Source organism: Bos taurus, chromosome 24 (genome assembly GCF_002263795.3).
Source record: "Bos taurus isolate L1 Dominette 01449 registration number 42190680 breed Hereford chromosome 24, ARS-UCD2.0, whole genome shotgun sequence".
NCBI lineage: Eukaryota > Metazoa > Chordata > Mammalia > Artiodactyla > Bovidae > Bos > Bos taurus.
In genome coordinates this window covers 43345016-43370750 of record NC_037351.1, presented here as the reverse complement: position 1 = coordinate 43370750, position 25735 = coordinate 43345016, and the positions used below count along the sequence as shown (strand labels likewise).

Here is a 25735-nt window from a genome sequence, read left to right as displayed (position 1 = left end):
TTTATCACAAAATCTACTTCTCAAACATGTAAAATGCTCCTAGAAATTCAAGAGAGAAAAAAAAAAGTGCAACAGTCTACATACACAGAGAGCACTAAAACTCATATGAAAGATACACAATCTCACTCATAACAATAGAAATATAAATTAAAACTACATTTAGATACCATTTTCCACCTACCAGCTTGGTAAGCTCCAAAACCGCGTGGCGACACGGTCTATTCCTGAGGATGTGGGGAACAGGCACCCTAACCTAGGGCTGGTGCCACCCCCACGGAGGGCGACAGGCAGTGTCAGCCAAAACCACAAATGCACGTGCTCTTTGACTTGACAACTCCAGTTCTGGGGACTTATCCTGAAGGCACACTTTGCACGCAATTCAATACAATGAAATTAAGCCACATGTTCATCAATAGAGAAATGAATCAATAAATGACAGAGCACCTATTAAATGGGACACGAGACAGCTGTAAACAGGAGAGGAGGGGAGAGAAGGAGGTTTTTTGTGTGCTCATGTGAAGGATCTCCAAACCACGTCAAATATAAAAAGCAGAAAATGGGGGTGACACCTTCTAGACACACAGAGGTGGTGGTGGTTAACACATTTTCAAGTCCTTCAAGTGAATGAAATGATTCTAGAAAGACACACAATAAATTAATGACCGTGATTTTAAGACGGGACAGGTACAGAGTGGACAGGGTAGGCTTCTGAGTCAATACTTTTTGACACCTCATTTTATTTTTGAACCATGGGATGATACTGTCTAATGAAAACTATAATAATAATAATAGTTTTTAACCTCCGTATCAGCTGCAGCTTAGACGACCCTGTCTCCCACATCGTTTACACCCCTCCTCTTCAGGAGACCCTTAATATCCCCTCACAGTTGGTTTGCCAGTCCTCTACCCTCAAGTCTGTTTCCATGACAAGAATTTCAGAAAACATAAATTATTCTTGGATATCATACTTTGAAACTAAGAAGGAATACTTTTTCCTAAGTGTGCACCAGGCAAACCTGAAAGGGCGGAACCCTCTTGGGTTACTGACCTCCTTATACCAAGGGGCTCTGGGAGACACCCACTTCCCAACCCCTCCCCATCACTCTCCCTAGTGCTCCAGCCCACAGCCTGCACTGTGCCAGACCTCCGGGATATCTCAGACCAGGTGCTGTGGAAGCTGCCCACAGCCCTGGTGGGAGAACCTCTGCTTTGGGGTCCACAATGAGCATCTGGATACAGGTGCCTACATTTCCACTCCCATAGTACAGAACTGCACCCAAACCCTTTCAACTGTTCACCTTCACCTAAAAACCCAGAAACAACTCTTACTGCTGACAACACGTTCAGGCCATAGTTTTTGCACAACTACCTGGCCTCTGTACAATCTAAGTTAGCTCTTCTTACCACCGTATCTTACAGAACTAGGACCATTTTAATTCTTTTACTATTAGAGTCCAGCGCCCATATAACGAAACCCTTTTATTAAGAGATGCACAGAACAATACATGTGCATTCCTTTCACAAGAGAATAATCTGCAACAAGTTCAATGATGAAGCCTCTTAAATCTGCCCCCAATTACCTGTTCTCCTCCTGGAAAATCAGGTAGCATCAAACCATCCTGAAGCAGTTGCTTCTAGCGCTTTTCTTGGAAAGTCAATACCACCCCAGCAAGCCGTCACTTCCCTCCACAGGGCTGCTGGAAATGAGTCCCCAGGTTTGGCAAACTACAGCTCCAGAAAACCATTAATTTCGCGATGCCATTCTGGAGATCGCCACAAAATCATATTTCCAAATGAAATAAACCCAGTCTCCCAAACTGGGCTGCTTTGGAACAAGGAAACAAACAGCCGGAGACGGCAATGAATTACAAATGGCATGCTAATTACCAGTTACTTCCAGAAATAGCTGAAGACTGCAGGATTTTTGCTGTTGTTGTTAAAATAACTACAGCCTTTATTCTAGGGCTGGGCAAAAGCATCTGATTTAGTCAAATGCTTCAGCTTCTCAACATAATCACATTTATATGTTCTTATCTGAAAGGGGGAGTAGGTGGAGACAAACCTTGGGATCTGGGGGCATGGATCCCCAGAGACAGCGGTGGGGGATCACCAAGCCCACTGCCAGTGTGGCTGATGGAGGGGGACCCTCCCATTTGCCCTCTAGTGGATAAAGGAGGGGCCAGGGAGGCCAAGTTTCCACACAGCATCTCAGCACCTTCACCATTTACTCCACGGCAGGTGGATAAGCAGCAACTGTGCCTGGCAAGTTTTAGAGTTTAGACTCCTTCCTTCAAGAAACTCACAATCTGTTGAAAAGAGGAGAAAGGGCACGAGTACAACAGAAACATGGTCATTCTGTCCACCGCCCTTTGGTTCACTAAGGACAAAACACACACCTCCCCAACACGAGTTCAGCTCCAGGGATACACACCTCACCCAAGATCCCCGTTTGTGCTGTGGATGCAGAGCCTACCAGGTTTAACTGCAGAATTTGGGGTCTGAGCCCTGTGTAGAGACTAACCCACCACCCCCTACCCATGCCCCAAACCTTCTGCCACCTCATTACCCCTCTAAATACGTCCCATCCTCCCACCCCTGCTCTCAAATTCCAGAATGTTCCAGAAGGAAGTCTCCCTCAAGGTCACCTGGTCTAGCAAAAGCTCCCCCAGGCTTAGCGGAGTTGAATGGAGACAGTTCTTGGGTCAAACGCGTTTAAGGAGATTCTGGGTTAAACAACACTACTGTTTTCTCGGCTGCCAAACTTCTCAGAGCTTCTAGTATGCTAAAGGTACATTAAGAATCTCCAAGAAGGGGGTTTGACAGGCAACACTTACAAATCTGATGGACTAGAAATCTTTTCTCCTGCCCCCTCCTGAGACCAGACTCCTCTGAGTGCCACACTCTGGGCTCTGCCACCTTCTCTACTGTCTGGCAAACGTCTGGCTGAGTACCCACTCCAGTCAGGCACACAGTCTGGCTGCTGAGGACACAAAAATGGAGAAGATATGGAGGCCTCCAGGTGCTCGCTGTGAGACTCTGGGGAGTGAGCTGCTCTAAGCCATGCGGCTAATTACTGGATGGTCTCCGAGCTCCAACTAGCAGCCAGCTCCTAGTTCACCACACCCGTGCACACCCAGCTCTGACTGGAAGAGGTGTTCAGCTGTGGTGTGATCAGATGGAGTTCTCCAGAGAGACTCCAGCAGCCAAGATCCTCCGTTAAAACAGGACACACGGCATCTGCTTCACTTATTTGAACAACCCTGCTTAGCGTCACTACGACAAGAGAATCCTAGGGTACAGTGGTTGATAACAAAAAGATTAAATCATGGTACCAAATTCAAACCTGCTATCACTTGAGCTTTCACCTCCTGGCCAGTTCTCAAATACGTGCACCAAAACTAAGCAGAGATGGTCCTAGGCACCTTCACTGGGACAGGTCTGGAGGGAGCTGACCACAGCAGGCAGCAGCCACCCAGGACAGGGCCCGGCCCCTGCATCACGGCCCTGTCTCTAGATGGCGCTAGTGGCTGACTCCAGAGACAAGTCCTCAGGACAAAAAGCCATCGGAGCAGAGCTGCCCCTCTGGCTCCCAGGTCCCCACCAAAACCACGAGCCCCACCTCGAGAAGCTGGGCAGGCAAGGAAGGGTGCCAGCATGGCAAGAGAAGCACCAGTCTGCCTTCTACACCCCAAAAAGCCCCACCCGGAAGAAGGCACCTGCTGGCTCTCCTGAGACAAGCCAGGGCCTGAAGCCAGGCCTTGGGAGGACAGAATTCCTCCAGAGCAGCCAGACAGGCTGCCACCAGCTGTTCCTGTTTCCATGCACTCCGGCAAGGCAGGCACCTCTCTCCAGACATAGCCAGCCACTTGAGCATGGAGGCACCAGGTGAACATAGGCAGGCAGTCTTTCAACCCACCCCTCCCAGGGGAACACCACCCCCTAGGACCCAGAGGCACCGGACTTGCCTTTGTTTCTACACCATTCACTGGGACCCTAAAACATAGAGACATCACCGACAGCATCCACCGGAGTCCGTAAGTTGTAATGTCTCATTGGAATTCACTTGTAATTATCACATCAGCCTGGCCTCTGGAGTAAAAACTGAAAGTGGTACCACAGAGGGCTTTAGTCTCAAATCCAGGTCTGATACAAGAGTGCTCTAGTCCCTGTCCTACACACCTCGGACCATGAAGTCAGTTATGGGGCCTTTCTCTTCCTCTGAAGCATGGAGGTTTTGAGGGACAGCTGCCACTTAACTTGATGATGAAAGAAACAGGTGTTCTAAAACCAAAATTCTGAAGAAAAAAATTTTAATGTTTTTGCCTTAAGATATCAAACAGGCACACCCTAATCATGAAAGCTCCACAACTTCTACTGAAATGTGTTTAACTTCCAGCAAGAGGATCTGGCCCAGCATTCCTCTCCCACAGCCACACACACACCCCTCCACACCCACGGCAGGAGTACAGTACGTGATGAGGGCGACTTGGATGTTCTCACACTCACTGCAGTGGGTTTGGAAAACTAATTTCACTTTTCTAAGGAAATCAGGCTCCACCTTTTTTTAAGCTACAAACCACTTAAAATGCCAACATGCTATATAAAATCATCACTCTAAGCATTCCATCCTAGAATTTGAGAAGGAAATTCCCCCCAGAATTTCAAGAACAGTGTAATTTGGGACAACACATGTTCATATCACATGTGACTGGCCAGCGTGTGCCCCAGCCAGGCCTCAACACAGTGTTTGGCAGCAGCAAGAGGGACCCACAGCTCAGCAGCGAGTCCCCAGGAGGGGACTGGCACTGCTCTGAACATCACACGGTTTTGTCTAAGCTCCCCAGAACTTCTCCCAGAGTTTACATGATGCCAGCTTCCTGTTAACAAATACTACAAGTCTTGTCTGTAAAAGCTAAGCCACTCCTGCACTACCTCATCCGGGGACCAGAGGCCCCTCCTCCCAAACAGGAGCAGGAGGTGCCCCTCCACAGTGACCAGGCTCCCCATGGCTATGCCAGGCCTCTGGCACCACAGTGCCCTGTGCGGCCCATTGCATGCCTGCTCTAGGGAGCCCTCCTGGTCAGCATCTATAAATAGGATAGGTCCCACTCTAGTTCCAGGTTCCAAATCCTGACCCCACACCATACATCTTCTTATCTGAGCAATCAAGGAAAGGCTTGTCCATCACTTTGGACACAGCAGACAGGCCTGGTAAAGACCTGACACCAGACTTGAAGTTCAGGCACCAACATGTGGCTCAGGAGCTCAGGAAACTACGTGTCGGTAACTAGAACACGTACTTCCTTTCAATCTGGCCCCCGTGTTTACCGGGGCTGACTCATCTCAGTCCTCCACAGGATGCTAGAGAAAAAGCTGGATGACTTCCACAGGCTATAAAACACCAAAGGACATAGCACCCCCTGCTCCTCAACACAGGTCAGCAAAGCAAAGGCCCCTCCAAAATGCAGAGACCCTCAGGGCCCCAAGTCACTCAGTCCCAACTCCCTGTGTGAACATTCTCTATGGCCAGCCACAGGAAGTAGGGACTCATCTTATAAAGAAGGTGGTCATTTCCTTTCTCATCAGGCAGCAAAAAACACATGCAAAGGGAGGACATTAAGCAGTGAAAGGCACACCCTGACAGGCCACAAAGGCCAGGCACTTCCGGTACAACTCCTCTCCACTTTACAAGAATCCTCTGTGAGTTCAAGGTTTGCCTCATTCTGCAGATGGAGAAACTGAAATGCAAAATGAAGGGACCTGCCCAAGGTCGCGGAACTAGGAACTGACAGTCCACATAATCCAACCCAGGTACTTCTGCCTCCAAAGACCATGAACTCTTCTCAAGGCCATGATTATGACCTTGTAGAAAGCATGTATTATAGACTCTGAAATATTAAAAAACTGAAATGTGCAAAAATGAAAATAGTGGTTATGTGACAATAATGAAATAATGGCCCTTATATGAATAATGGCCCAATAATGAAATCCGCCCTTTCCTTTGTATCTAAATTTTCTTGCTTTTATTATTTTAAATGTTAAAAAGATAAAATGCTGTTTACAAATAAAAACTATGTGTTTATGAGTGAAAGGGTATTTTCCATTAATTATATTATGATTTCCTAAGAAAACAAAGCAGGACCTGTCACTAGTCAGCGCCACTCCCAGACAGACACATGGAGGCAAAAACTCTAGCCTCTATGCTTACAGGTCACTTCTGGACCAGAGCCTGGACTTGCTGGGACAAGACTTTCCAGAGCTCCCACTCCCTGTTTCATGCAAGCTGAGCTTTAAGAATTCCAAAGTTTCGTTTTGAGACCATCCTGCTAAGTGAAAGTAACTGACTGCATCCTATTACTGCCATAATGAACTGGGGCAGGCCACCTTCACCACAGCACAACGCCCCTCCTCCCGCTCCCCCCACTGTGAGCTGAATCGCAGGGTTGGCAAGGTGCGGTGTGGTGTGGGGGGGGGGTGGGGGGACAGCCCCTCAGGGACACCAGGAGCCCTGGACTGGGAGGAGAGAGCTGTGTCTGCTCCTCCCTCAAGACTGGTGGCTACAAGACCCTGCAGTCACTCAGCCTCTCTAGGATTCAGGTTTTCTTCTTTATACAATGTAAAAAGTGAAACCAGTGGCCTTCACAGTTACTTGAAGTTCTAAAACTGACTTTATTATTTCTGCCTTTGTCAGCGTGTGTAGTGCTCAGTCTTTCACACAAACATAAATTAAACTCTTTCTGTACAATCATGAGAAGCACACATACCAAAGTATATATTAGAGTTCACTCCTACTGGGTAAGTCTTTCAGCCTCATAGAAATTCACATATTAGAAAACAAAAACAAAAAAAACAACAACAGTGGCTATGCCCTTTGTTTCCGATATTCAAGAACAGGTATCACCTGAAACAACACAAAGACTGTTAACACACCTGGAAGTCAGCGCAGCCCGCTCCCAATGCACTAAGCAGACAGGGCCAACCCCTTCCAGGTGCCAGCTGATCCTTTAAATTCATTCTACGTCTACAGGTATAAGCTCACATACAGGCCATCTGGACAGGGGAAGCTGTGTTTCAGGTTAAGTAAAATCCAGTTACAGGCGGCCCTGTACCCACACCCGGGATTCACAGGAGGGGCTGGTTTTCCTGGGTCGGGCTTGGGCACCTTGGTGGAGATGAGTCTACAGAGGGTCAAACTCCAGGTTTCCCCAGCCACCAGGTCCACCACAGCTTCCCAGGATGTTGGGCATACCACACAAGGTCATGTGTGCTGAGGGCAGGGAGAGTAAACGTGTTGAGCTCCTACAGAGTCCAGATGCCAGGGGGCTTTACTACTCCTGATGTGTCTGCTAGAGCCACTTCCCCTAAAAAGCGCTGGTGTTGGATTCGTCAGTTGCAGACCAAGATGGCACAGCTCATTTAAGGGAAGAAGGGTTCACCTATGAGTCAAATGCTTGATTTTTACTGTGCTTGATTACTACAATATATAGTGTTTTTATGCATGTCCCTAAAATCTGACCCTCTAGTTACCAAAATGCTCTTTGTTCTTAAGCATTTTCTACTAACTAATCACAAATCTGACAGAATTCACTTTTTTTAAAAAATTAATTTATTTGGTTGTGCTGGGTCTTCATTGCTCCGTAGGCTTTCCTCTAGTTGCGGTGAGTGGCGGCTACTCTCCAGTTGTGGTACGTGGGCTTCTCACCGTGGCGGCTTCTCCCGTTTCTGAGCATGGGCTCTAGGGTGCCCGGCCACGGTAGTTGCAGCTCCCAGGCTCTAGAAAGCAGGCTCAGCAGCTGTGGCACACAAGCTCAGCTGCTCCAAGGCATGTGGGATCTTCCCAGATCAGGGATCAAATCCATGTCTCCTGAATCGGAAGGCAGATTCTTTACCACTGAGCCACGAGGAAAGCCCCAGAATTCACTTCTATACCCTGTTGAGAGTACTGACTATCTCACGGCTATTTCATAAGACCAAACTAAAAAGATTACACATATTTTTACTGAACAACGGGCTGGCAGGCAAATAAGAAGGCAGGCTGTTCTTATATCAATTATGGTAAAAAGTGTGCAACCAGAATTTTCCTAGCAATCATTAAAAATAGCATTTTCACCTGGCCCAGTAACACGCTTCATCCACATCTTCCAGTGCCGGACAAGGTCTGCAAGGGCACAGGCTGCAGTGACGGCGCTCGTTTCCAGTTCACTCCACCGCTTCATAAGGTTCTGACCTTAGGCAAGTCACTAAGGTCTCTGACTTCCATTTTCTTATTTGTAATGGAAGTTTTTGAATATATGCAATTGCTGTGGTCACTCATTTCTAAAGAAAAAGACTTAACTTCCTCTCGAGTTAATAACACTACCACAGACATCCTTCTGATGACAAAAATCTCTTGCTAAGTATTCAGATTGAGTGATTATTTTTTTAAGAGGAGACCATTTGTCGTAATTATTTCCTATTTAAGCCATTTCTGGTCTAGTCCTGATGTGCTCCCAGCTGACAGCCTCAAAATGACAGTCACCTTGACCAACATTAGCCCTTTCAGGATGGGCCGAAACTAGCGTTTAACATGTATATTCCTCAGCCTACTATACAAAATGAAATAGCCAGAGGTTAAAAGGAGAGCCACTAGGACAAATCTGTCATTAAAACCTCAGAAATAATTCAGCATGAACTGAGAAAGAGCTAGCACTGAACTTGTACTAAAGGACTCTGCCAGCCCCCAGTCTGTGGGCCTGACTCCTCCAAGATCCCTAAGGAGGATGGAACAAGCTTCAAACAGTGCCATTTACATATGATTTTCCGGGACTGAAAGCAAGGTAAAATGCAATATTTTAAAAAAGTTTAAAAGCAAATTTTAAAAATGGCTTCAAAGGGTGATCAGGACAAATGACAATGACTAATAAAATATCTACTTCTGCTTTATTGACTATGCCAAAGCCTTTGACTGTGTGAACCACAACAAACTGTGGAAAATTCTGAAAGAGATGGGAATACCAGACCACCTGACCTGCCTCTTGAGAAATCTGTTTGCAGGTCAGGAAGCAACAGTTAGAACTGGACATGGAACAACAGACTGCTTCCAAATAGGAAAAGGAGTACGTCAAGGCTGTACATTGTCATCTTTCTTATTATACAGAGTATTACTTATATGTAGAGTACATCATGAGAAACGCTGGGGTGGGGGATTATGAAGCACAGCTGGAATCAAGATTGCTGAGAGAAATATCAATAACCTCAGATAAGCAGATGACACCACCCTTATGGAAGAAAGTGAAGAGGAACTAAAGAGCCTCTTGATGAAGGTAAAAGAGGAGAGTGAAAAAGCTGGCTTAAAGCTCAACATTCAAAAAACTGAGATCATGGCATTCAATCCCATTACTTCATGGCAAACAGATGGAGAAGCAATGGAAACAGTGACAGACTTGATTTTCTTGGGCTCCAAAACCTCTGCAAATGGTGACTGCAGCCATGAAATTAAAAGATGCTTTCTTCTTGGAAGGCAAGCTATGACCAATCTAGACAGCATATTAAAAAGCAGAGACATTACTTTGCTGACAAAGTAAAGGTCCATCTAGTCAAAGCTATGGTTTTTTCAGTAGTCATGTATGGATGTGAGAGTTGGACCATAAAGAAAGCTGAGTGCTGAAGAATTGATGCTTTTGAACTGTGGTGTTGGAGAAGACTTGAGAGTCCCTTGGACTGCAAGGAAATCCAACCAGTCCATTCTAAAGGAAATCAGTCCTGAATATTCATTGGAAGGACTGATATTGAAGCTGAAACTCCAATACTTTGGCCACCTGATGCAAAGAGCTGACTCATTGGAAAAGACCATGATGCTGGGAAAGAATGAAGGCAGGAGGAGAAGGGGATGACAGAGGATGAGATGGTTGGACAGCATCACTGACTCAATGGACATGAGTTTGAGTAAACTCCGGGAGTTGCCGATGGACAGGGAGGCCTGGCGTGCTGCAGTTCATGGGGTCAAAAAAAGTCAGTCACGACTGACTGACTGAACTGAATGAGGTAATACTGACACCTGAAAATTCACTTGCAATGTGAAAAAAATGAAGAAGGAAGGTGACATTCATCTAAAACTTCTTAGTGAAGCAGTCACTTTTTAAAAGAAAAAATATCCTAAAGTTATGATTTAATCTGAAAGTGAACCAAAAGATAATTGTACTCCCATTTCTTCTTCTGTAACACAATGAGGGACTGGTGTGAAACAGTATTCCAATCATGCTGAGCATTTGCACAACTTCTGCATGAGTAGTTCTCTTCACATATCTAAATGTATTTAATTTCTATATCTCTTCGGAGATGGAGGAGAGGAAACATAAGCCATAGAACACCAGACTCAAACTACTGCTGATTAAGACATAATACGCACACGCACCAACACACAGGTCAGCTACGGTTTGTCCACGTGGCAAGAGCCTCCCAGCAGCAACCTAGACATTTCTAGATGCTAAACATGTTTTATAACTCAAGTTTCCATCATCTATACTCATCTCAAGCCATATGATCCCCTGAGGGGTTGGCAAAAGCAACAGGAAAAGACTATGCGTCACAGAATCTCATACACACAGAGAACACATCCAGGGATAATGTCAGCAGTCAACCCCCAGGTCACTTTGTTCACACCCAACATTGCTGTTACCGTTTGCCATATCTTGTGAAATGCCTAAGACGCAAGCCAAGCAAAACATTAGGCTTCAGAAATGCCTTATTATTCCTCCATCCACTCCATCATCCAGTGCCCTGAGGCCAGGAAACTTCTGAACTTCACCGCACTTCCTTGTCTCTAGTTGAGCCCTTAATGGAACACAACAAATACATGAGGACTGTCGGAACTAAAACACCCAACGTCGAGCACTTCTTTTGTGGTAGCCTAGAAGGGAAAATTTTGTTTTACTGAACATTTTCCAAAATTTTATCTCACTGGCTAAGAAGTACCCTAATCAGTTAGGCCAACAGACTTTGGGGCAATATTTCCCTGGTAAACAGGAAATACCCTATGACATTGCCTCTCCTTGGGACACCGCGTCCACCTCAAGCCTAACAAACACAGTGTTCAAAAATAAAACCGTAAGCTTAAGGATGCAAGAGAGGGACTTCCCTGGTGGTACAAGGGCTAAGAGTCTGTCCTCCCAATGCACTGGGCCAGGTTCCATCCCTGGTCAGGGAACTAGATCCCACACGCCACAGCCGAAGATTTTGTGCACTGCAATGAAGATCAAAGATCCCACATGCCACCATTAAGACATGGCATGGCCAGATAATCAAAATAAACTTTTTAAAAAAAGAATGGAAGAGAAAATTACATTGGTCATGAGATGACACATTTTTATTCCTCAGAAACACTGCTTTGTTAAAATTCAGGATTCTTAAACCACATTTACACTGAACGTGGTGCTCACTGCTCCCAGGAATCCTAAGATATGAGCTACTGAGGTCTGGAACAGAGCAGCTGTGACTGAGACTAGGCCAGTCTGCCGGGTCTGCCCTGGGAGAACAAAGGCTGGACCTAAGGTGAGGTGACAGGTGCCAAGGCCCCACAGATATGAGCCAGGTCCCTACAGCTCCCTCCACTCGCGCGCCCAAGCAAGTCCACACCTGCCCGAGTCACAACCTATCCAACCACTTCGCTCCATCTATAAAGGCCTTTGCCATGACTAATCAAGTTCTCAGGAATATTTGTTGAGTGAATGAACGAGTGAACGAATTAAAAAAATGAAAAAACCAACAACTAATTTTGCTTTTGAATGCCCCTCCTGGTGGCAGAGGTGCTTTGCTGCTGACAGTACTGTTCATCGTTCTGTTTCCTGGAGCACGTGAGACTGAGCCTGAGTCGAGAGGTGTGAGGACACCTGTGAACACAAACTGGCTGGAGGAGGAGGAGGAGCACGAGTGTTCACGCCACTGCTCACACACACTCTCTGGAGGAATCCAAAGTCCATCCAGGCTTGATACACAGTCACTGCCTAGAAACTGAGAAAATACCTCAGAGTTTAGTTAGCCTCAGGAAACTAAAATCCCTGTGTGGATGGACTCTCAGGGGCCGAGGTACAAGCAAGGCCTCTGATGTGCCCACTGGTGCTGGCAGTGACAGTCGTTATGCAGATCATTTCATTTTTGTGGTCTACTGTAACTTCTTAAAATATATACACCATTTGACTTCAACTTCGTTTTCTATCTAAGTGTTTTGCTGCTGCCCATGAATAAGCAGATGCTGAGATAGGAGAACACAGACTATAAACACAATCAGGTTAATGAAGAGGTTGCTGCTATAAATTCTCTAGGGAAACGGGACCCATAGGACACACACAGAGACAGGAGAAAGATTTATTATGAGGAACTGGTTCCACAATTATGAAGAAGTCCCTCGATCTGCCGTCTGCAAACTGCAGACCCAGGGAAGCTAGGATTGTCAAAGGCTTGAGAAGAGGCAGAGTCGAAGACCTGAGAACCATTAATGTCAACGCCAGCCCAGAGCAGGATATCACACCTGAAGCAGGCAGGCAGGAAGCAGAGGGGCGAGATTCCCCCTTCCTCTCCCTTCTGCTCTCTGCAGGCCTTCAATGGACTGGACAACGTCTACCCACAGCAGGGAGGCAATCTACTAAGTCTGACTCATCTGGAAACACTCTCACAGACACATCCAGAAATATTTAACGTGGGCACCCCTTGGCCCAGTCACACTGACTACAAGCTAAACACGTTAAGCACTTCAAGTATTAACACTTTTCTATGGAGTTCTCCATAAAAGAAGAAGAAAGGACCCCAGCTCCTCTAACTGTGAGGATCATGGGACTAAGGCTGCTGAGAATCATGAGGAAACAAACTCATGCGGTTTGATGATCAGTGGAAGAAATGGACGCCTCCATCCTAACTGTCAGGACCTCACTCACTCCTACAGCCACAAGCAGTGACGAGGACTCCCCTGGGGCACAGTCCCACCCAGTGCATGAGCCCATCACGTCCACCAGTGCATAAGAACCACACGACTGGACACACACAGGGCCAAAAGCCAATCTTGTGGTCCTAAACTGAACACACAGAATGTCGCAGTGGCTCGCCCAGAAGAGGCTGGACCTCCACCATGACCCCAACACTCTCATAAAAGGTTAGACAGAGGGTGTTTCTTCCTGAGGTGACATGAAGCCTGTTCTTGAGCACGATTCTTCACCCTGAGAAGCTCAAGCACCCAACTTCATAAGGAAGAGTTTTCATCTTGTGGTTGAAAGCCATCGGTTCTTTCTGTAACTATCTCTGCAGCCATTCCGGTGGCTCAGGACTGGGTAGGTCTGCAGGTGAACAGCACTCTCCAGGACAGAGACAGATGGAGCCCAGATGGTTTCACCTCATCTGTCTTTCCCTTTGCAAAGTGTTACAGTGGACGACTAACAACTCTCAATCCTGGTCTACTTATGCTTTCTCCACTGACAACTCAAGTTCCCAAAAGACGGAGTCAATGTTTTTCATTCAACTGTAAATCAAAGATAACATTCCTGAAGAGGGTTTGAAGTAAGTGATTAGGGAACTAGACAAATAACAGAACTAAGTCTTACATACACTTACACATTTATGAATCCTTGAACAGTTCGATGTGCTGCAACCTATGATCCCTCTAACACTGTAAGAGTCCTCACAGACACCAGGGCACATCTCAGGTCCTCTCCCATCCTCAGTTTACCCATCATATGACAGGGACAAAGGAGAAAGTGAACAGAATGTGATTTTTTGTGGCTGTGCTGTGTCTTCATTGTGGTGAGTGGGCTCTCCAATTGCCCCTCAGTATGGGGATCTTAGTTCCCCAACCAGGGATCCAACTGTATCCCCTGCTTCCAGGGAAGTCCCAACAGGATATAATTTAAGTCCCTATGAGAAGTTATCAATATGCACTCTGGAATGGACTTCCTTTATATATACAATATATATTATAGTGCAAGCTCAGAGTATATTTAAAGGAACTGCTAAACAGTTCAGGTGATGGGACGCTCACCATAATGCGGAAAACACCAGGCAGCACAGCATCCTGAACTGTCGCAAAGCAGAACAGAGTCCAAGTTCCTCATGAGGGCTGATTGTGTTTCTAGAAGCCCCCACCTGCCAAAATGCCGAAGTGGTGGCTGCTGTTTTCCAGCGTTTCAGTTCTTCTGCCAAATCTCCATACTTGTTCACTTTTTCCTAGCTGGTGTCTTAAATGCTTCTAAGCAGGACAGTTATGTCAGTGAGTCTTAGTGCTTTGTTACTGTCACCATGGTTGCCAGAAGTGTTATTATGACCTTCAATTCACCTTGTAGCAATGGTTTCTAAAGCATTTTTCATGTGCAGTCACAGTACTGACTGATTCCTTTATGGATCCTTTTTTTAGATTATTAAAACTGTTACTATTTCTGCAATATTTTAGTGTGAAATAGACAAAGTTGTATAACGGATCCTACTAGCATCAATTAAACTTTCCTCTGCTGTAAACTCAAGACAGTTTTAGTGTAAACAATGCTAATATGGATGGCCACATAAATCTTTCCATTTCAACAAACCCTTGTCCTTTAAACAGATATGGAGTAGACCTTTATTGATGTGATTTCGGCTAATGACAGAGATGGTTTAAAAAAAATCTTTTTAGTCATCGGAAATTGAGGTCAGGGTACTTGTCCATTTTATTCTGCGCTATATTCTACTTACATACAATTGAGGAATTGTAAAACTCAGTATGTTTCATCTATAAAAAATTCGAATTGCTACAGAAGTAAATCTTCACTTCAAAATGTGAGAGAAATATAAACTGATCATTATTCCCTTTCTACTCCCTTCATGGAACAGAGTAAACATTTTGGAGATTACAGTGATAGTAACTAGTCATTTATCTGATGGTTTCTTGGTCTGTATTAGATTTTCTAAAAACTCAACTGATTAAACTGATATTAGCTATACAGGTACATTTTTTCTTAATCTCTCTGCCTCCTTTGATACAGGTTTTTACCATTTTCTCTGCATTGAATCAATGACATCGGTATTACTTAATTGATCTTCTTTGAATTTTTCTTAACTGCAAGAGGTTTATATTAATTACTAGCATTTTCTCTGAAATAAATATTCAATCATCTGATTTTAACCCGGAGTTAAGTCCACTCCTCATAATACACATTTCTCAGTTTCACATGAGATCAAAATGAAAACAGTAATAAGAATTTGGGTGCCCCTTCCACAGTGTGATGGCAGATGGTGCAGAAAATTTAAGAGCTCACTCAATAAAGTCAAGTCTTCATAGCCGGGACATGAGACAAGCAAGTAACAAGCATTCTTCTTTATTCAAAAGACATTCCCACTCCCTCACCCACCTTCCAAAGATAAGCAAGGGTTCCTTTCTCACATCTTTGTTTATCAGACCCAACCCAGGAGATACAGAACACAAGCCCCATTTTATCCTTACCTTTGGTAGCACGTTAATAAAGTATGTTCGTTAAAACGCATTTGTGAAAGAAGAGTTACTGCAACGTTTCTGAGTATTCTCAATTTCTAATGTTAGAACATCATCAGTGAAGTCTTTCCAATTACATTTAGAGATGAGGTGAGTTTCTTCTTCCTCCAGCTTTACTGAGTTCTCATTGACAAATGGGGTGAAATTCTTAAAAGTACTTCTGAGTAGTTTTAGGGGATTTTGAAACTAGGAGTTCACTGGCCAAAATCATCCAAATTGAAGGCTGATGATACTGTGCACTGTCTCGGGTGATTTCTGAGATGATCTATACAAGAGTAACTGTGAGTTGGAACAGGCCTAAGGCATCCAGGTATAGACAGGAAATACTAGGAATAATGGGAATGCCAAGGGGACAGTCTCTAAGGCTGTGTGACTATGACTAGCTAAAATGATACACAGCACTAAATGTTAAAGCTCGATGTCTGTTTTCTGACAGTTCATGAGAAACAGACAAAAACCTGACAACAGAATCGACCTTCATCACTGTAACAATACAAAGCAAGTTACGTATCTGTTGTCTTTATACCCGTTCCAGGAGGCCTATCCTTGGATTTGTCTGGTGTCTCTGGGGTGAGTGTGTCTCATGCTGACAACCCCGGATCCCTCTTCCAACCCAGCCTCAGCCTGTGGCCTGACTGACCTCCAGCCTCTCGCACCGCCTGTCAGTGAGGGGTCTCATGCTGAGCCATCCCCACCTCCTAGCCCATCTGTCTCTGCTCACTTGTCTCCCACTTACCCAAGCCTCGAAGTCATTCAGTGTCTCTCACTGGACACTCATGGCCTCTTGCCACAAGGCCTTCTCCTGTCACCAGAGCCTGCTCAGGCCGTCTCACCTCTGCCTTAAGAAGCTTCCTCGCTCTTCTCTGGGCTGCTCTTCTCAACCTCTGCCTCTCCCTCCACTCACCCCTCCCACAGCTCCCAGACCCAACTTCCTTAACTAATGACACCTTCTTCCCCAAAAGGTATCCCCTACCACATAACAACCTACACACGTTTAGATACTTGGGGTCTGGCCCCCACTTTCTTGCCCAGCCTTCTGTTTCTCACCTTCCTTCCCAAGCCACCTCAGCCCCAGCCATATTCACCTTCTCATGGCTGTGCCTCTCGCTGAGCCTCCGCCTTTGCCCAGAACGCTCTCTCCTTGCACGTGTCCACCTGCAGACACACAGCGTGCTGTAGGCCCCACTTCACGTGTCACGATCTCCATGAGGGGTGTACACAGGCTTCTGTGCCTGGGTCCCCTCGGCAGCACATGCTGAGCACACAGCAACGTGGACTGCAACCAGGGACATGATTGCAGGTCTCTTCCATCAGACCCCCTGTGCTGCAGGGCCTGTTTCCCAGCCATCTCTGAGCCCAAGCCCCTCAGAGGGCCCAACACACAGCTGGAGCTCTGAGGTGGGCACAAGATGAACTTTATCACCAACAGCTGGTCGTGACCCTGCTCACGTCCCCCTGCTCCTCTTCCAACAGCAGCTTTCTGTCTTGGTGACAGAACATATTCACACCCTTGTGAAGCCCAGGTCTGCCAAGACTGAGACAACTCCCTGTACTTCACCACGAACATCACCTTTGATCTGCCCGGGTGTCCCCTGCCCTGAAGACAGGCTCCTGAGGGCGGGAGCTGCTACTGCCACACGAAAGCCTTCCTACTGCACAAGATCACTGTAAATCATTATGGTAAAGAGTTTGTGTAATTCTTAATGCACTATTATCCACAAAAGGCCACAATTTTACGTTTCCAATCTTCAGGAAAAACAGAGAGTCAGACCAGAAATTCTGCAATTTTTCCATTTTTTTTTTTTTTCATATTTTTTGTCAGTTTCCCTTAGCAGCAGCCCTGACAACACAAGAGCAACTTGTAGGCCAGGTGGGTTTTTCCTGGAAGATAGCCCTACCTGGAGTTTTGTCTAAAGAATAATGCTTCACTCAAGGTAACCCACTCCAGTGTTCTTGCCTGGAGAATCCCAGGGACGGGGGAGCCTGGTGGGCTGCCGTCTATGGGGTTGCAAAGAGTTGGACACGACTGAGTGACTTAGCAGCAGCAGAACATTTACAAGAGATTTGTTGGTATAATTATCATTATTAAATGATATTACCTCTAAAATATTATAGGATAACAAAGGATAGCTCCCAACTCTGTTTGTTTGTGCGTGTTAAGTCACTTCAGTCACGTCCAACTCTGTGCAACCTATGGACTGTGGCCTGTCAGGCTTCTCTAGCCATGGGATTCTCCAGGCAAGAATGCTGGAGTGGGTTGCTGTGCCCTCCTCTAAGGGATCTTTTCAACCCAGGGGCCAAACCTGAGTCTATTATGTCTCCTGCAATGGCAGATGAGTTCTTTACCACTAGTGCCACCTGGGAAGCTGACTGTAAGCAGATCACCTCCATACTTAAGTATATCTTTCTTTTGGATTCCTAATGGTGTCTTTTTTGCCTTTTCATACTGTTCATGGGATTCTTGAGGCAAGAATACTGGAGTGGTTTGCCATTCCCTTCAAACTATGTGCTGGAGAAGACACCTGAGAGTCCCTTGGACAGTAAGGAGATCAAACCAGTCAATCCTAAAGGAAATCAACCCCGAATATTCAATGGAAGGACTGATGCTGAAGTCAAAGCTCTAATACTTTGGCCACGTGCTGCAAAGAGCTGATTCTTTGGATCTGGGAAAAGATGCTGGGAAAGATTCAGGGCAGGAAGAGAGGAGGTGACAGAGGATGAGATGGTTGGATGGATTCACTGACTCAAAGGACACGAGTTTGAGCAAACTCCAGGAGACAGTGAAGGACAGGGAAGCCTGGAGTGCTGCAGTCCATGGGATCGCAAAGTCTGACACAACTTAGCAACTCCATAACAATAGCGTCTAATTGAGAGTGTGCTTTTAAAAATATATTTTGGAAAAAATAAATAAATTTTAAGACTTTATTTTTAAGTGAGGATATCCAAAGAACTGAAAGCAAGGATTTGAAGAGGTGTTTATGTTCACAGAAGCACTATTTCCAACAGCCAAAAGATGGAAGCTACCCAAGTGTCCATCGACAAACAAATGGATAAACAAAATGTGCTCTATACAAACCATGGAATATTATTCAGTCTTAAAAAGGAATGAAATTCCGACACTTGCAATAACATGAGCCTTGAGAACACTATGCTAAGTGAAGTGAGCCAGTCACCAAATGACAAATACTCCATAATCGCACCAGTGCCAGGTCTACAGCAATCAAGTTCCAAGAGCCAAAGGGCAGAACACTGGATGCTAGGGGCTGGGGTGGGGATAGCAGTCAGTGGTTGATGGAAACAGAGCTTGAGGCTTTCAAGATGAAGCCAATTCTGGGGATGGAACTGAACATCAATGTGAATGTGTTAATACCACTCAACTGTACACTTTAAAATGGTTAAAACAAAAAAATATAAATAAATAAAATGGTTAAAACATACTGTTTTCCCCAGCAGCATGACCATTTTTCATTACCACTAGCAGTGCACAGTGTTTCAAATTGTTACATATTTTCTACCACATTTTTTGAAAAAAGGGAGCAGCAGAATGTTTGAGAACCAGTTAAAGATTAAAAATTAGGTAACTGACTTAAATACCACAATACTAAGTGGTTCAGTTCAGTTCAGTCGCTCAGTCATGTCTGATTCTTTGCGACCCCATGAATTGCAGCACGCCAGGCCTCCCTGTCCATCACCAACTCCCAGAGTTCACTCAGACTCACTAGTGGCAACAAGTTCTTAATGACAACTGGAAAGCACTCTCATATCTTGCAAAGCACTAAAAAATACTTCCCAGACCCACCTGGACCCGTAAAACTTTTCTCAAATGACTTAAGAACCTGAGCAGATTCTCTTATCTTTACAAAGTCCACAGGGATACACAGAGATGAAGAATGAGGTGACAGGACATGGCAGCTGTCTGACTGGCACCCAGGAAGCAGAAATGCCCGCCCAATCACTGCCCTGGGCAATCGGGAATCGACTCAAGCAGACAATTCAAGAGAGCCCACAGCATTATTATTCTCACAATGTAACTGCTCAGGTAAAATATTACAACAGAACAGAACGTCCATCTCAGGTAGCAGCCGTGGAACTTTTAAAAAGCAAGCACAGACGCAGGTCATGTTCGGGACAAGTGCTGCCTGCTCTAATTCGCCCTGGTTCCAGGGCACCCCGACATTCTGCTCCGGAAGAGAGGTGCCCGAGTAATGTTCCTGACTTCTCCAGCTCCACTCACAGACTCCACACAAACACTTTTGCTCCCAGTGGACCGTGCGGCCCAGTCAACATGGGTACCACTCCCATCCTGGCTGAGGCACTCTCGCCCACATAGTCCTGGGGCGGCTGTAACACTTTGTGTTTGCAAGTCATCGGCATGCTTCCCCATTGATCCTGTCCCCTCAAGGTGACCGGCCACTCAGACAGAACGTGCAGAAGCAGGCACCACTGAGCAGTGCCAAAGCTACGGCAACCTGTGGAAGTACAGGTGAAGTACTTGTCATCTAAGGTTTCCTCCATGTCCGCTGACAGCTGCTGGCCTATCATAATCACCCCCGAGAGTCTCCAGAAAAACTGTAGAGAACATGGTACTACAGACCCAGCGAAAGAGGGGAAAACTGCTGATTAAACATCGGACCAAGGGGCTTCCCTGGTGGTCCAGTGGTTAAGAATCCACCTTGCAATGCAGGGAACACAGGTTCAATCCCTGGTCCTGGAAGATCCCAGATACCAAGGGGCAACTAAGCCTGTGTGCCACAACTACTGAGCCCATGCTCCAGAGCCCCGGAGGCACACCTACTGAAGCCTGCATGTGCTCCACAACAAGAGAAGCCAGCACAATGAAAAGCTCACACACTGCAACTAGAGAGTAGTCCCTGCTCACTGCAGCTAGAGAAAGCCCACGGGAAGCAACAAAGACCCAGCACAGCCAAGAAAGGAAAAAAAAAAAATTAGTAAAAGTTTTTTGCCTTTTTTTTTAATGTCAGGATGAATCCACAGAGACCCCAAATGATGAGCAAGTAGCCAGGCCCCCTCCCAAGCGCCAAGCTTGCAAAGGTAACCAAGCACTGGCAACTGGACTTTGGCAGGAACCACTCCCAGTACAATGTTATGGAAAATTCAAGAAAAATGCCCACAAAGAAAAACCCCAGCAGATGGGGGTCCCCTCTTGTGTTGCCACACAACGTATAAGCGGACATCCTGCCAACACCTCCTCTCCCCACACTCACTACGTTTCCAAAATGACTTTTCCAAGTTAACTGAACTTTACCTCACCTTTACGGAGATCAAAATCTTACTGAGAATCCCATCAAAGCCCTGGCCTTCTCTACAGTAACAGGCACAATTTCAAAGAATTCACATATTCCTGGGTCCCCTGGGGGTTAAAAATCTCAGTCCCAGTGGCTACCTCCTTCCATTTCCTTCCTGCTTTGAATCTGAGAAACACTGGGAGACCCACCTCCATCTGTAAGAATTACGTAACTCTAACAAATTTCAAGAATCCCTGAGGGCCCCTTCTGAAGGAGTGGCCTGCGAACCGTGCTGAGATTAAGGCTCAAAGGAGAGGCCAGCTCACAGGGACTAGGAGGTCCAGCCAGCAGACACACAGCACCCCCAGAGGATGTCTCCCAGATCACAGCACCCACGCCTGGCACCTGCCCTCACACACGCACCCATGTGACTCTGTGGGACCGCTGAGGCTCCATCTGCTCCAGCAGCATCTGCTGCCACAGACAGGTCCCCACAGTAGCCTAACCTTGGAGATCACATTCACACATGAGCACTGTTCATCTGGGTGATAGCTGCGGGGGTGGAGGGGGGGGCGGGCGGGCAGGCAGAGGGGTGCAGACAGACAGGCACTGCCTCTACCCCGCAGGCTGCCGGAGCCGCCTCACCCACACACAGACCAAGCCCACAAAGCCAAATCTTTGAGCTGCTGCTGAGAAACCCATAAAAAGTAATGCTATTTCTAACCTCCTCCACCATGGAAAAATACACACGCCACTAAGCAACCCAGATTCTCTAAAAGATTTATTTTTATACTCTCCTCCACACCCCCCACCTTTACCTCCCCCAGAAAAATTTTAGGTGTAACATTTGCTAGCTTTTTAGCAGTTTGACACTGTGCTAGGCATCAACTGACGAAGTTGTTGTGTGTTTTGGTTTAACACAAAACATAAAGGTGTTTTTCTGAATGTCTACTTGATGAGAAAATAGTCTAGTCTTAACAACACAAGGACAGCACCCAGTGCCCAGGCAGAGCAAATGCTCAATTTCCCAGGCCACAGGCAGAGATGGCCAAGGCAACAGGACTCTCCTCCCAGCTTCTAGAAGTGGTGTCTGCCTGCTGGCCTTCCCCTCTGCCTTGCTGGGTCTTCCTCTTACCATAAAGCATCCCTGGTGCCCTTGCTGAACTCTAGTAGTTTTCCTCCACGCCACTCTTCACCTTCAAGTGGAAGAATGAGGGGAAAGCAGTGAGATGGGACTCAAACCTGAGTCCCGAGTCCCCTGATGCTGCACACACGGCTCGGCGGGGAGAGGGCAGGGAGGGAAGGAAGGAAGAACACGGAAGGTGGGAGAGCCTGAATGAGACCTGGAGAACCCAGAAACTCTCACAAGCCAAGAGGGACCCTGGACCTAGTCTACCTAGGATCTGTCCTAGGACACCCGCCCCCGACTGGGAATCTTGGTGTCACCTCCCCTGATGACAACCTCAAAGGCCAGAGAGGCACCAAATGACCCCAACCTAACAGCCAAGATTGCCTGGCTCCTCACAGAGCCAGGATGTCTTGGTGCAGCTTCTGAATGACCCCAACCTAACTGTGAGGCAGAGTTTAAATCCTCCTTCAAGTTAGGGAACCCCCAGCATAAACCTTCCACAGTTTAATATGTTTTACTGGACATTGGCAAAAACACATCTGGAGAAAGTAAGCATTCCTTCAGACAGTGTGAACAGCAGAAACCTGTACTCGGAGGTGTGCTTCTCCCAACACTACTGATCTTCTCTGATGTAGCCTGAAAGTTTAAATGTAACACAAAGACAGAAGCTCAGGTCAGGCTGCATCACCCATATCTACAGTCACGTTTTGACTACTAGAGCACGTCCCCACTGCAACCACACGTCTCACACTGGAACTTCCACTTGGCTCCCTGGTCCTCATCATCCACTTCCCATACCTTAGGGACCTTGAAGGAAACCAAAATAAGAAGTGGGACGTCCCCGTCTGAACCTTTCTTCTCAGTGCTGAAAGCTGACCATGTCTACATCTCATGAAGAGGACAGGAGAAGGTATAAGAAACTGCAATTCATGACCTGTTCACCCCCATCCCAGCAGCTCTGTGCTCAGCCAGGGCTCCAGCACTTCACCCTCCTGGCTCCAGAAAGACACCTCATGGAACTCTTCAGCACACCTCTTACTCCTGAAATCGGATGGGAAGATCCACCTCCGCTCTCTTTCTCTGACCCAGACAGCCACGGTCCTTGGGTAAAAGCTAGCATTTGGATGAAAAACAACAGCTGACATTTCATCAAGCTCTGACCATGCACTGAATGCTAAATTAAGAATCTTCACAGTAATTCCACAAAACAATTATTATCCTACATTAAGAAGAGAAGACCTTAGTCCCAGAGGGGTTAGGGTTTCCTAAAGGTGGGGGGTGCGGAGGAGAGTATAAAAAATAAAGTGAGTGAAAGCAGCAAGCACAGAATTTGGGCCAAACGTCGTGTTTCCAGCTATACCTTATAGACGTGATATGGCAAAGAGGCACCTGTGTTCAGATTTATTAAGGAGGTCTAAATTTTAAAACACGTTTAATAACAACCCAGACATGGGGACTCGACCTGATTTTAAAACCAAGTCCAAAAAATTGCACTGTACAGTAAAACAAACACATTTTGTAGTTAATGAAAAGCCCAGACCTCCCTGGGCTGTCCCAGCCCAGCAGATAGAGCACTGTGGTAATGCCACCAGTCCATTCCATCAGCATGCAGGAATGTGTCCCAGTCCAGCTGTGAGCTTCAAGGGACACAATTTTACAAGTGACAGATCAAGAATAAACTCCAGGACAGTCAGCTGTGAGAACCTATCTTAGAGATAAAAGCTCTTACAACACCTCAGAATCCAAGTATGTGCCTAGAAATGACCTGTACTGCACCGACCTGCTGCCACACTGCACCAGGCAACATGCAGTTCTGCAGATGGGAATTTGCTCTTAACTCCTGTCGTAGTCAGAAGGAGCAATACAGCTTTACTTTTAATTAAAATCCATATATAGTAATGTAGTCAAGAAAAAGTTTTCCATTACCAATTCTGAAAGTTGCTTAAAATAGCTGACAGAATGAGGTAACTCCATATATGGGAGAAAACTGAGTACTTATGTAGTTTGCAAGAATTATTTCTACTTCTGTCAAAATTCTGTAAATCAATCACAGAATCACACTCCGTAGGGAATTAGTCCAGTGGTGTGTTTGGTTACCCAGCAAAATTCTACTTAAAAACTGTTCCAGGTTTTGGTGGGTGAAGTCAAAGAGGTCTACATCTGAGATGACAATGAGAAACCACACTGTGCCCACACTCTCTACGGCCCTGCTGGAAACGAGCTACGTTCCACCTCAAGCTGGTGGTCAGTGTGCCAAATTGTAGAAGAAAAACAGTGCACCTCAGCAACACTCCCCATGTCAGGGAAGGTAAGGGATTTGCCAACATCACACTGCCTGGCAGGTAATAAGAACTTCGAGAACAAGAAGTACTCCATCGGTCACTGACCACCCACAAGGCCCTCGGCCTGAGTGCACCTATGCAAGCGTACCCCGCCCTGGGAGACTACCAAATGGGCTCCATGTTTGCAGATCCCTGATGGTGAAATCCACTCAGCAAAGAACTACATAGGAACTGCAAGCCACACTGACTCAGAGTGTCTGTTAAGTACAGCATGCTTCTGAGCACCTTCAGTTTCGGGAAGCTTCCAACTTGTGAAAAGTCCATGTAAATCCGAGGGTCTGTGTGCCTCAGTAAGGAAGCACATTAAATCCTTCCTGATTCTCCAACTGCCTCATCTGTTTCCAACAACCACTATGAATAAGAAGGTTTGCATAAGCTCTGAGAGACTCTCCATCAATCATTCCATCTAACAAAAGGCTCACTGAACTACTCCAAGCTAGCAGGCACCACTTCCAGTCCTAGAGGAAAAAACAAGTGGGAGGGAGGGAGATTCTTGCCCTTATAAAGCTTACATTCTAGCAAGGAATATGGCATAAACAATGAGTCATGCCTGGCACATAAAAATTTAGGGGGAAAAGAATCTTATGTTTTATAGAATTTTTTTTACTTTCCTAAAGAGTCTCCTATCTTCATTTGAAGTTCTCCACAGCTTGAGAACTAGGGAGAAGACGAATCATTAAAATACTTAAGAGTCGATGAAACAGAGGCACACAAAGGTGAAGAGGCAGACTGAGGCAGGTAGGCTGCTCCTGGCACCACAGTCCCCTCTTCCAGGCACCTTCACTGACTGTCCCCCATGGGGGTTGGCTCTGAATTGAGCTTTGGGTCTGAGGAGGTCCAGAGGTGATCAAAACACATGTGTCACCTAAGCTCCTACTTCCAGATACACCAAGGTCAGGCCACTCATACCCCGCCCTTAAGAAGTAACACAGGAACAAACACAGCAGATTAGGAGGTCAACATCCCCTTACAGTACAGATCACGCCAACACAGAGAAAGGAAAACCTGCCCACTGGCTGCTACAGTAGCCGTTTTGAGTGCACTACCCGCCAGGTACTGTAGGAAGCACGGTGGCTCCTCACGTCCCACGGCAACTCCAGTATTATTTCCATTTTACAAAGTTGGAAACCAAGCAAAACAAATAATTTAGGATGAGAAAGAAAGAATCCCACTTCTCACCAATCTTAAATGTGTTTAAACATCTGGGTATTAAATGCTCAAGCACAGCAATAAAGACAAATTGAATAGCAAGATTATTATTTTTCTTCAGATATTCTAGTAAATCTAGAAATATTTTATATACATTAACAGCCCACTGTGAATAATATTTGGTAATACTTGGGTATTAAACAAAAAAGAAAAAGTCCCATTTAATCTGATACCATGCAACTTTCCTTCAATCCCAGTTACACTGGGAAGATATTAATAGTTTTTGCACCTCGGAGTTGGGACCACATTCTTGAGAGAGACACCATCTCGTAACAATCAGTGGTGTGACAAGCTCTGCTTCACAAACATTATCAAAGAGAAGAGT

At 46.0% G+C, this 25735-nt stretch overlaps 1 protein-coding gene across 9 annotated transcripts in view; it reads right to left on the bottom strand.

Annotated features, from left to right (window-relative positions):
• LDLRAD4 (low density lipoprotein receptor class A domain containing 4) overlaps positions 1–25735 on the bottom strand; it is a 173755-nt gene that overhangs the window by 112575 nt on the left and 35445 nt on the right. The window contains exon 3 of one of the 9 annotated variants that reach the window (XM_059881063.1): positions 1581–7864. The exons of 7 other annotated variants lie outside the window; for them this stretch is intronic. The gene's annotated coding sequence lies outside the window, so the exon portion shown is untranslated. Of the gene's footprint in view, positions 1–1580; positions 7865–14002; positions 25408–25735 lie in introns of those variants that run through there. One more of the 9 variants, XM_059881064.1, reaches the window with a different exon arrangement.